The sequence below is a fragment of the Ahaetulla prasina genome, chromosome 3 (genome assembly GCF_028640845.1).
Source record: "Ahaetulla prasina isolate Xishuangbanna chromosome 3, ASM2864084v1, whole genome shotgun sequence".
Taxonomy (NCBI): domain Eukaryota; kingdom Metazoa; phylum Chordata; class Lepidosauria; order Squamata; family Colubridae; genus Ahaetulla; species Ahaetulla prasina.
In genome coordinates this window covers 204890053-204901736 of record NC_080541.1, presented here as the reverse complement: position 1 = coordinate 204901736, position 11684 = coordinate 204890053, and positions in this window count along the sequence as shown.

Below are 11684 nucleotides of genomic sequence, written 5' to 3'. Positions count from 1 at the left end.
TTCAAACAAGCCAAGATATGCAATGAAATGCAAAGATCTCAAATTATGCTACTGATAAGCACATCAAATAACCTGCTGAGACAAGTGAAACACAGTTTTAGTAGTTGCCAGCTTCCCTCTTTTTGTCTAAAGGATTAGACAAATTATTTGAGATTAAGATCACCTAGATTAAGATCACCTTGAAAGGTGTAAATGGATTGTGCAAATTAAGGGACTGCTATTGCTAACAGAGAACAAAGTTTAATTAGATTATTTTAAATGCAATCAAGTAAGCTTGTAAATAGATGATATCCACCTGAGAAGTTGCAACAGCATTACTTACCTTAGGAGGGGAACTATAGATAAAATTATTTTCATCTGAACAAAGGAAAATGAATGTTTCAAGACTTTCATAATTAGTTCCTTTATGGGTATAGTTATATATAGTTCATAATTCTTTGGAAGTAATTTTTTGGACTCCTGTTCATAAGATAAATCCTATTGAATAGACATGGATAAGATTGCATAAAAAACATCTATCAGTTTTTGGTTTAATAACCTCTAAGCATATTTGCATATAACATACTTTCAATATGGGTCAATATGCATATTGAGCTATGAATGATGAAATGATTAAAGTAAGAGGCAGTTTAATGAATGCTGGTAGGTAGGTCCATTAAAATAAAAAGGGAAGCGGTAATAATGATACAAGACCTTTATTAAACTCTTCTACTGTTGAGATTGTAGGAATTTAGCACCCACCCCCCTCCTAGAAGAATGAAATATTTTAGAAAATATTTAAAAAGGCAAAATATATTTCCCTGGATGAGAAATGGAGAAACATGTTTTAAAGATAAAGCAGCTTCCTGACTCCCCCCCCACCTTTATCAATGGGCCATCTGCATCATCTAGCAACTGAAACTCACCACATGGCACCTGGGAAGATCACATCAGCCAGCAAGGCTAGCTAAGACCCCCACCCCCTGGGAGTCTGACAGCCAATCAGGATACTCTTCCTGTGCCCCAGAAAGTTCAAAGCTCAGAAAAAGCATAAAACCAGGGAGCACACAGGATCTCAGCCCTTTTCTGTTCAGGATCTCAAGCCATGTGATCCTGGCCACCATTAAACCATCTTTCCAAGCAGCCTCCATGTTTCCAGTGTCTTTGTCCCCACTTGGAACTGAACCCAGATGGATATTTCTTCCAACACTACATAGAACTAGAATATTTTTGACTTCATATTCATAAAATATTAAACAGAATCAGTACAAAGCAAGAGAGACCAAAATGAGGTATTGCATCCAAAACTGAAAAACAAAAACCTGCACCTTACAATAACTTGTGATTTAGTTCACATATCTCACACTAAGCCATAATGTGACTTACTTAGCCTGCTGCATGCAGAACCTGGTTGTGATTTATTAAAAGTTTGTCAACAGGGTTTACTCTCAAACAAGAAAGCAACAAATGCTTCCTAAACAAAATTTCTACCCTAGAAATGATTTTTTTTCTTCAATTGTATGTGCACAGAATTAACATGGTACTAAAATAAATTTGGGGTTTTCCGTAAATCAAAGCAATACTAGGGATGATTGGAATGTCAATTAAACCTATTATTGACACCATCCTGCTCAAAAAGAAGAAAAAGCAAAGAATAAAATGAAAGCAAAGCATCTTTAGACCAGTGGCCAAATGGTAGGGCTGACCTCAACGTTTAGGGTTATGAAAGAATGTGGACAAAACTGCTCCTTGATAAATTCTGTAGTCCCAAGGCTATGTTTGCAACAATGTGCTAAGTTAACTCCCATCAAAGCAAACACCCATTCAACGTTTCAAAGGCAAAACCTGTCCCTTGTATCCATGGACAGAAGCAAAAGACTCTCTTCAAACAAGAGAGGGCAAGGCAATGTCACCATAGTGGTAACTCCCTATTGTGCTAAAGCTTCCAAAAATGAATACAATTAGGTGTAGTTAAAGGTGGGTTTACATTAGTCAGACAATGGTTGATGGTCATAAAGTGAGATAGCTATTGACTGAAAGACTTAGGCTGTGTTGATACACTTAGACGGATTAAACCCAAGTACAAGGGAATTTATGGGGGAGGGGGAGGATTTGGAGAAGGAGTTCTAATTTAATTTGTCAAGGAAAAAAAAGTTGTCCAAGCTTCTACTTTTCCACATGGTGTTAATATCCTTTGAATAAGTTCTCTAGAACAGGGGTCTCCAACTTTGGCAACTTTAAGCCTGGTGAACTTCAACTCCCAGAATTCCCCAGCCAGCGTTGCCAAGGTTGGAGACTCCTGCTCTACAAGACTAATTTTGGGGAGGAGAAGTGAAAAAGGAACACCTGTGGTTTCATCAAAGGAGGTTGCGTAACTTCAGATTGTGTGTATGTGTGTGAGAGAGAAAGAGGCATAGTCACGAGTAAGTAAGCAGCTCAAGTGATCTGCTCACCTTCGTCTGGTGATTCAGGAAAATTCTGATCGGGTAGTGATAAGTTCATTGTAAAGAGACCTGCTGGAAGACAGAATGCAGCCATGGCCTGATCATGTGCCCTGAATTACATTATCCACCTGTAATCCAATCAAAGTCATCAAGGAAGAAAAAAGAATGGACATTTTATCACAACGGTGTTAAACTTGCAAAACTATATTTTTCCATTTTGTTTTAATGGCTTAAATTGGATGCATTTGTGGAAAGAGTATTCTCAACACTATAATAAAAATCCGAATGAAAGTGAGATTTTAAAAAAAAGATTTCAGAAAGTCTGCCTTCAAATTTTCTGTAATTGAAGCTAATATAAAGATCCATGAATTCAAACCAGGGGATTAATTTATGGCCTTAGACCAGTGGTGGGATTCAGCCAGTTCACACCACTTTGGAAGAACCGGTTGTTAATTTTCTGAGCAGTCTGGCAAACTGCTGGTTGGAAGAAATCATTAGGGCAGAGAACCGGTTGCTAAATTTCTTGAATCCCATCACTGCCTTAGATCCTATTTATACTCATGACTTGTAGGTTAGGTTATTTATTAAATTTATATGCCGCCCCCCCTTCCCCCACAATCTTGCAGTTAGAGTTGGGAACTTGCCTAAACTATGGTTTTCATGTGTTCTTGGTGATTTAACTATGATTAGAGATTGTTTTTGATGATGAATAGTAGGAGAAAAAAAATCAAAGTTAATTTTCCTTTGAAGGTGGAAATGGCTAGCAGGAAAAGCTACGAAATGGGGCCGCTCCAGCCATAACATCTCTATTCTCATCATTTTTCAACCTTCTCCTTAGAAGTGGTAAAACAGACATTGCAGGCAGAAGATACTCAACCTTATACCTCTGTGAGCATGCCTTCAAACTTCAGTTGATCTAATTGTTTTTGTCTCTTTAGATTTTACATCCTCAAAAGCAATCCATTGCATTGATTGGCAAAGGTGGTTGGGATACTGCCCAACGATATCAGCCATTTGCAAACACTTGCTGGACATTTTTCCATGGGGAACATCCAGGAATAAGTCTTATAACTATAGTTCCCAGCTGAGCATGGATCAGCATAATGTGCATCAATGGTTTTTTTAAGAATCTGGGATTTATATATTCAATGGCATTTGAACTTGAGAGATCGAGGTTCAAATCCTACTTCAGCTGAGAAGCTATGCAAATTAGTGAAACCCCGTGGGATGTAGTAGCTAGGAGGCTGGACCGAGACATGAAACATTCAAGGACCACAACCGCATTTCCGTTGCAAATTCACTACGTAACTTTGAATCAATCAAATGCTCTTCTGTGCCTTCTATTATCCCTTTTAATAACATGTTAGAAAAGTTACTGTGAACTCCTGAATTAGAATCAATCATTGTCTCTCACCTGACAAGGAGAAAAAATGGAGCAGTGAATATTATGCACTGCCAGTTTGAGCTTTTGCAGGAAAAGTGAGATATAAATGAAGGAAACAAGCAAATAAATTACCTTGTAGTTTTTCAGACTAACCTATCTCAAAGGCAGTTGTGATGAAAACATCGCCTCTTGTCTCTGAGAGAAAATAAACCTATGGAACTAATACTATGGTATTACTTTTAGTCACTGGGAAGAAGGTTTATAATGAATTTGCAATATTTATCTTATTTTAGGGAAGGAATGATTTATAGCAGTGTTTCCCAATCTCAGCAAGTTTAAGAGGCGCTCAATATACTGTGGCAGCCAGCATGTTGGGGAGAATTCTGGGAGTTGAAGTCTACACATCTTAAAGTCATTGAGGTTGAAAAATGCTGGTTTATATTGTTTTGATTTAGTGGAATGAAAAAAAATCTTACATAGGTCTTCACAGAAAATAAAATCATCTGCAGCCTAATTAAGGATAGAAATTTTCATTTTCATTGGTCATGAAACACATACAGATGGGGTAGAGTTGAACCAAATTTTACCAAAAGTTTCCCCCCCTCCCCAACATTGCAAGTCAAAACGTCTCACTTTAGGTTGCTTTGTGAAGACTTCTAGAAATGCATCCCTATATGAAATGTATGTTGAAACTGCTGCAAGACAAAAGAGGAAATGCAAGAAAGGGCACATTTTAATCATAAAGGAAATCAGGCAGCATTATTGCCCACTCCTGTTACTGTACTAAATATTTCCAAAACATTTTCAAAACAGAACAGTTGGTGGGGGGAGGGAAACCTCTAAGTGCTAGCATGCTACCAAGACTCACAATCATATACCATCCATGGCTTGGCTGACTTCAGATCCATGAGTGTTACTGAATGCATACATAAAACAGGATTTTCACATTTACAAATATACTAGCCAAAACAATGACCGTAGATAAGACTTACTCATGAGGAATATGCATACTTACTTGCATGGAGTGGCTGAAGGAGGTTTTTGTTGACAGGGTGTCACAATGGCTTTTAATTATGGCCTATAGGATTATTTGGGCTCAGCTGTGATCTTTGATTATGGGAATTTTAAAGGAATGTTTGAGAGAATCCTCCTCCTCAGGCAAACTTTGTGGAAATGTTTACTCAAAAGTAGTTCTACTGAAGCCAGATTTCACATAGCTAGGTAATTTAGCTAATTTATGTATAGATTTCAGACCTAAAACAGGCTTTGAGAACTTTCTAAAGCAAGGATGTCCAATCTTGGCAACCTGTGGACTTCAACTCTCAGAACTCCCTGGTATAGCTGAAATCAACAAATTTTAAAGTTGCAGAGTTGCAAGCCCCTGTTCTAAAGTAATTTTTAGCTTGGCACATATTTTAGTATTAGTGCTTCCAGAGTTTTATTTATTTATTTTATTTATTTATTGTTTATATTTATATACCGCCCTATCTCCCAAAGTTCCTAGCCATTCAGTTTAAAAACATTTACTATAATAATTTTCACAGTTGAATAGCTCTTAAAGTATGAAAATAAGGCAGATTCTGATTATTAAAAAACCTCCTCGTTTAAATCTGTGATCCCATATCCTGCATTCTGACTGAGATCATTTCAGGTCTAGAAAGAGTGAGATTATTCCCACCTTCCTCTTCTCACACTCTTTTAATCTCTTTTTAGAAGGATTGGATTTAGTCCCCTAATCAGTATTGCTCTGAAACCCCTTCCAGTATATCTCTGAATTCAGCTATGGACGGTGGAATTCATGGGTTTCAGTCGCCTCCCAGAATTAAACAGTAGCAGAATTCATTTTAAAACAATTACTGACGTTTTAGAAATAAGATAAATCTACAGATTACAGATCTTCAAAAGGTCAATGTGTAAGTAACATCAAAGTCAAATGAGATAGAAGAATCAGCAGACTCCTATCTCATTTGACTTTGCTCATTGATAATTGCTCTAAGATGCCTTGTCAAATTCCTAATGCATTTTCCGTAAATTCATTTGGAAGGGAAGGAGTGAGGTAAGCAACAGAATCGGAGGAGCTAGAAAACAACTTCCTCACCCAGGCCCTCTGGTCAGAGCCTCCAGGCCTCATCGGCATGTTCCCTGAACTAATCAGCAGTGAGATAGTCAACTGTATTATTTACCTGTAGGAACTGTGAACTTTGTAAAGACACCTTATATTTCAACAGAGCTCATTTAAAGACCTGTTGGTATCTAGCCTAACACTTAGAGTGCTTATTAAGGCATAGGTTCAAACTATTGGAAAGGATTTAGTGAAAAATCTTTCGAATGTTTATATATATAAAAAAAAGTTGTTGGAGCAATTGTACTCTCTCAACTGAAGATAGAAGAGTACGCATATCTCCAACAAAAAACAAAACAAAAACAAACAAACCTAGCTAGTAGCAAGTGCACCCTTCCTCTACAGTTGTCAATTTTAACTTTAATTTTGTTTGCTTAACTTTATATGGCTCCAAGGTTAAAGAAATTAATCAGTAAATTCTCGCCCCTCTTTGTGTTATGATAGATAGTGCAGATGCTGATCTTAGGAGCACCTGTATTATGAAATAAATCTGTCTTCAGGAAATTCTGAATCATAAAAAGAGTGGTGAATATGTATAGCCTCTCTTATGTAATATGTATGTATGTATGTATGTATGTATGTATATATGTATGTATGCATCATATTTGGTTAAAAAGCTAGAAACATGCTGCCTGCAGAAAGCCACTCATTAAGATGTGTGGTTAGACTGAGTTCTTTCAATGAGACACTAGGTAAATAATGTATAGATGTACACATGAAAATATATTTAAAGAAAAAATGCAATATTTGAATCAGACTCAGTAATGCTGCCCCCTCAATATTTATAAAGATGAAGGTAATTATTAGAAAACACTACAAAAATGCTTTAAAAAGGAAAACCAGATGGTTTTATTTGTAATTTTTTTCAGTTAATGGAACATAATCACGGTTAACTTGAGGCTATTAAAATGAGACCACAAATGCTTTCAGATGCTCCTTTTTGCTTACATAATGTCTCTTCCATATTAATCCCTGAAGACTTTACTAATTTTTAAATTCAAATCTGATTTGTGAAAGCAAAGGCAAACCATAGATTTAAAACCACCGCTGACTCTGTATTTAGCAAAATACAACATGAAATACAATGTGGGTTGCTATAGTAGAATAAAAGAACAAATTGTAGCATCTTCAAAATTGCAAGGTTTATTATAGTTTACTATGATCTCAATATATGTACCATCCCATTATAGATTACTCATTGATTTTAAAATAATACATGTTTTGGTGGTAACTCTTCTGAAATTGTAGTTAGCCACTTACCATGGTATAGTTTTGTTCATTTAATATTCTGTTTTTCAAACAGGTAAGCAAGAAAGAAGAGGCACATGATAGTATTTCTTTGCCTCAGTGCAAGTTGAAATCTATTTCATGTCCAGCACAGGCTGATCTAATTAAGTAATCTAATTAAATATACATAACCTCTCTTATTTCATCTTAAGGCTGCATCATTTTTCTTTTTTGTTAGCCTACAGCTACACAAATTAATGCAGGTGACGGTGCTTTGTCAATGTGGTTAGATTTTTTTCTAAACTATACAGGGTCAGATCAGGTCAGTTTTGAATGGAAAACCACCAGAAAATCCCAGAGCTGTAAGCTAATTTTTTTTCAAGTTGGAAAAAAAAACAATCCCGAAGAAGTAGCAAATCACTTCTAATCTAGATTGCAGAAAATATGACTTCTGTAACAGAATCATCAGTGCTTGGAATACTTTACCTGACTCTGTGGTCTCTTCCCATAATCCTAAAATCTTCAACCAAAAACTGTCTACTATTGACCTCACCCCATTCCTAAGGGGACCATAAGGGGCGTGCATAAGCGCACAAAACGTGCCTACCGTTCCTGTCCTATTGTTTTTCTTTTCTTCTTCCTATATACATATATACTTATACCTCCTTATATTTACCCATATATGTGTTTATATATTATATAATCTTTTGTATGATACATATGTTGTTATGACAAAATAAATAAATAAATAATAAATAAATAAATGGTTAACCAAAACATAGCTTAGTGTGATGTATAAAGGCAAGCAATATTTTGCTGGTTTAGAGTCTTCAGTTTAAACTCTAGGTCACGGGTGTCAAACTCTCCATGTCATGTTGCCATCACGTGATGTATTGCAACGTAGTATTCCAAAGTGATAGGTAGTCAGCTTTGACCCTATTTTCTTACTTGCAGGCAAGGGAGAGAGAGGAAAATGAGCAAAACATGACACAGGAATTCATGAAAGGACATGATTCTGTCCAGTATTTGCAGTTCGAAGTGGTACATCTATCTAAGCATCATCCTCTGTTGAGAGGATTGCCTATGGCTAAGTTTAGTTTTCACATCCTTTCAAAAGGATGGGAAAAACTTACATTCCAGTTCCAGTGGCTGCTTTTTCTTCAGCTCAGGGCTATTCCAAAATACTTTTTATGACAGAGGCAAAATAGTGTTGCCAAAGAGGCTGTCAAACTTGAGTTTGCAAAAATAGCTATTAGTTTTGGCCCATGAGAGGGAGGGGGGAGTCACAAGGCCCACTGTATACTTCGAGCAGGCAAACTGCAAGTTTATAAAAGCAACATACAGTGCTGCTCTTTCCAATCTCCAAACTCACCTGCCCAACACAGCTGCTTCTTAATGAGTAATAGAAAGACCTAAGACCTATCATGGCCAATTCTTGCCTACTTTACTACTTGCTTTATATTTGATATTGATATTGATATATATTGATATTGATTGTTCCTGATTGCTTATTTGTACCCTATGCTTATCATTAAGTGTTGTATCATTAAGTGTTAAATTGTACCCTATGACCATCATTGGTGTTGTAAATGTTGTACCTTGATGAAGGTATCTTTTCTTTTATGTACCCTGAGAGTATATGCACCAAGACAAATTCCTTGTGTGTCCAATCACACTTGGCCAATAAAAAAAAATTCTAAAAATTCTAATTCAAAAAATGATCCTCAGCTTAGACTTCAACTTGTCAGAAACCATACTAAGCTACAGGACTTGTTATGTGTTAGTGTTGTGTATTCACCAACATAAAGTTGCATTCCGTTTTTACTCTATTTTCACCCCTTTAAAAAAGCCTGCAGGCTCTGTAAGTCTTCTCCTCCAGCTTCCACCATGACACTATGTATCTCTAGTTCCCTGGGTCTTTCCCCCAGTGACAGCTTCCTGTCTACTGGGAGAAATAGGCAAATAGCACTTTTAAACTCTTGTGATTGGACAAAACTCATCGCAGGTAGTTTGGCTGCAGTTTTACATGCTGTCTAAGAATTAGGAGTTACAAATTGGATGGCAGAAATGCCTTTTTTAAAAGAGAATAAGTGAGTGCAAATTACTCATCTTTTTCACTGAGATTTATTCCGCTCTGTTGCCTCAACTTTCTCAAAGACCTTTCTGGCTTTTTCATTCACCAACCTCTCTTCTTGTCCTGCTGCCTAAAGTACATCATGGCCTTCCTTTGCTGAAGATCTTGGCAGCCCAAAGTGGCACCTGCTGAAAGTTCTTGAATTACTTTCAGTTCCAAAACAGCTGCTGATTTTTTTTTCTTTTCTCTTCCAGTATTGGAGAGGAATCAGATGTTTCATAACAGCTCCTGGGAACTTTATTTCCCCTCTTGCTGTGGAACAACCTTAGTTTCTCAAGGATAGACCACCCAGGGCAATCCAGATGTTTAGGACTATAATTCTCACTTCCTTGCAAATGGCCATACTAGTTGGGGATGAAGGCAAATAACAAAATATAATTACTAACCAGCAAGATTTACCAAACAAGATTTATCTCTTCAACTGAGGTAAAAGAACACGAGTTAGAAGGTAGGTCTCAATAGTGGTTCTCACATTGTGGACCTCTGGTGGCTCAGACTGATAAGACAGTCTGTTATTAACAGCAGCTGCTTGCAATTACTGCAGGTTCAAGTCCCACCAGGCCCAAGGTTGACTCAGCCTTCCATCCTTTAATAAGGTAGGTAAAATGAGGACCCAGATTGTTGGGGGCAATAAGCTGACTTTGTATATAATATACAAATGGATGAAGACTATTGCTTGACATAGTGTAAGCTGCCCTGAGTCTTTGGAGAAGGGCGGGATATAAATGCAAATTTTTTTAAAAAATGTTGTCTTCGGAGGCACACTTGTCTTTCCAGCCCTTCCATGCATTCTAGAAGGCCCATAAATTTATTTTATTTCTGTAACCTCACCATCACAGAAATAAAAGGGTATTTTAAAGGTGTAGGAGGCCATCTAGCTGTAGTAATATAGTAGTGTTGAATGTTATAATTATGAGGTCATGTTACATTAGGTTTTTCTTTCCGTGTACTTACTGCCTTTTGGATTGAGGTACTTTTACAAATACTATAAACAAAAGACAAAATTGTGAGATTATGTTCTGGGACCTTCCTTTAATTCTCTTTTAACTCCTCAGGATGCTCCTATCAAACTCAGGGTGGATTTATTTTCAGTGCAGGAAGTTTTAGCACTCTTATCTGGCAGCTCCAGAGAGGGTTGAGTTGTCTTATTCGAAACCTTGGTACTACAGTCTTTCTCAACCTAATAATGTCTAGATCAGGGATATCCAATCTTGGCAACTTGTGTACTTTGACTCCCAGACTGGGTGTTTAAGTCCACACATCTTAAAAGTTGCCAAGGTTGGATACCCCTGATCTAGATGGTCTTGCTCTATTTCCGTTTCTGGCCATTTTCATATAGATAGATAGATAGATAGATAGATAGATAGATAGATAGATAGATAGATGATATAGATATAGATAGATATATAGATATAGATATATATAGATATATCTGTATATATCTATATATCAATATATATATAGATATCTATATGGACACGGTGGCTCAGTGGTTAAGACCCCGAGCTTGTCGATCGAAAGGTCAGCAGTTCAGTGGTTCAAATCCCTAAAGCCGCGTAACGGGGTGAGCTCCTGTTATTTGTCCCAGCTTCTGCCAACCTAGCAGTTCAAAAGCACCTAAAAAATGCAAGTAGAAAAATAGGGACCACCGTTTGTGAGAAGGTAACAGCATTCCGTACGCCTTCGGCGTTTAGTCATGCCAGCCACATGACCACGGAGACATCTTTGGACAGTGCTGGCTCTTTGGCTTTGAAACAGAGATGAGCACCACCCCCTAGAGTCGGGAACGACTAGCACATATGTGCAAGGGGAACCTTAGATGACACTGCCAAATTTTGGCAGTTAACCTCCAAATCATAGGCTATAGATTCAGAGGCTTATTAAATCTGGGGACTTTCCATTTTTAGCTCTGAACAAGTTGTTCCCCTAAAGGTACTTGGCTCATGATGTGGAGATGCTGGACTTACCCTTCTGGCTGGAATAGGAGAACCTTTGCACAATGACGTCATGTGTGCAAATTGTACCCATTTTTCATCAGGAAGCTTTGTGGATAGTCATGCAAACACTTGTCATCTCATGAGTTGCTCTGTATGTTTATGACCTTGGATATCATTCAGGTGGTTTATCTGAAACAGCTTGCAGCTGCCCATATACTTTATGGGCTCATTGTAATTTGGCCTTATGTCACCATTGCTTCAGGAACCCGAGCTTCTTAATGAACCTCCCCTCCTTTTCTCTGTTTACCTTTTTGGATTGTAAACCTTTTTGGGATAGGAATCTGCCCACTTGCATTCCATGTCTATTGTAACAATGCGACAGTGTCAGAAATGCTCTGTTTTAACTATATTTAGATAAGTATCGATATGAATTAATTGTACTTATGTCCCATAGGTG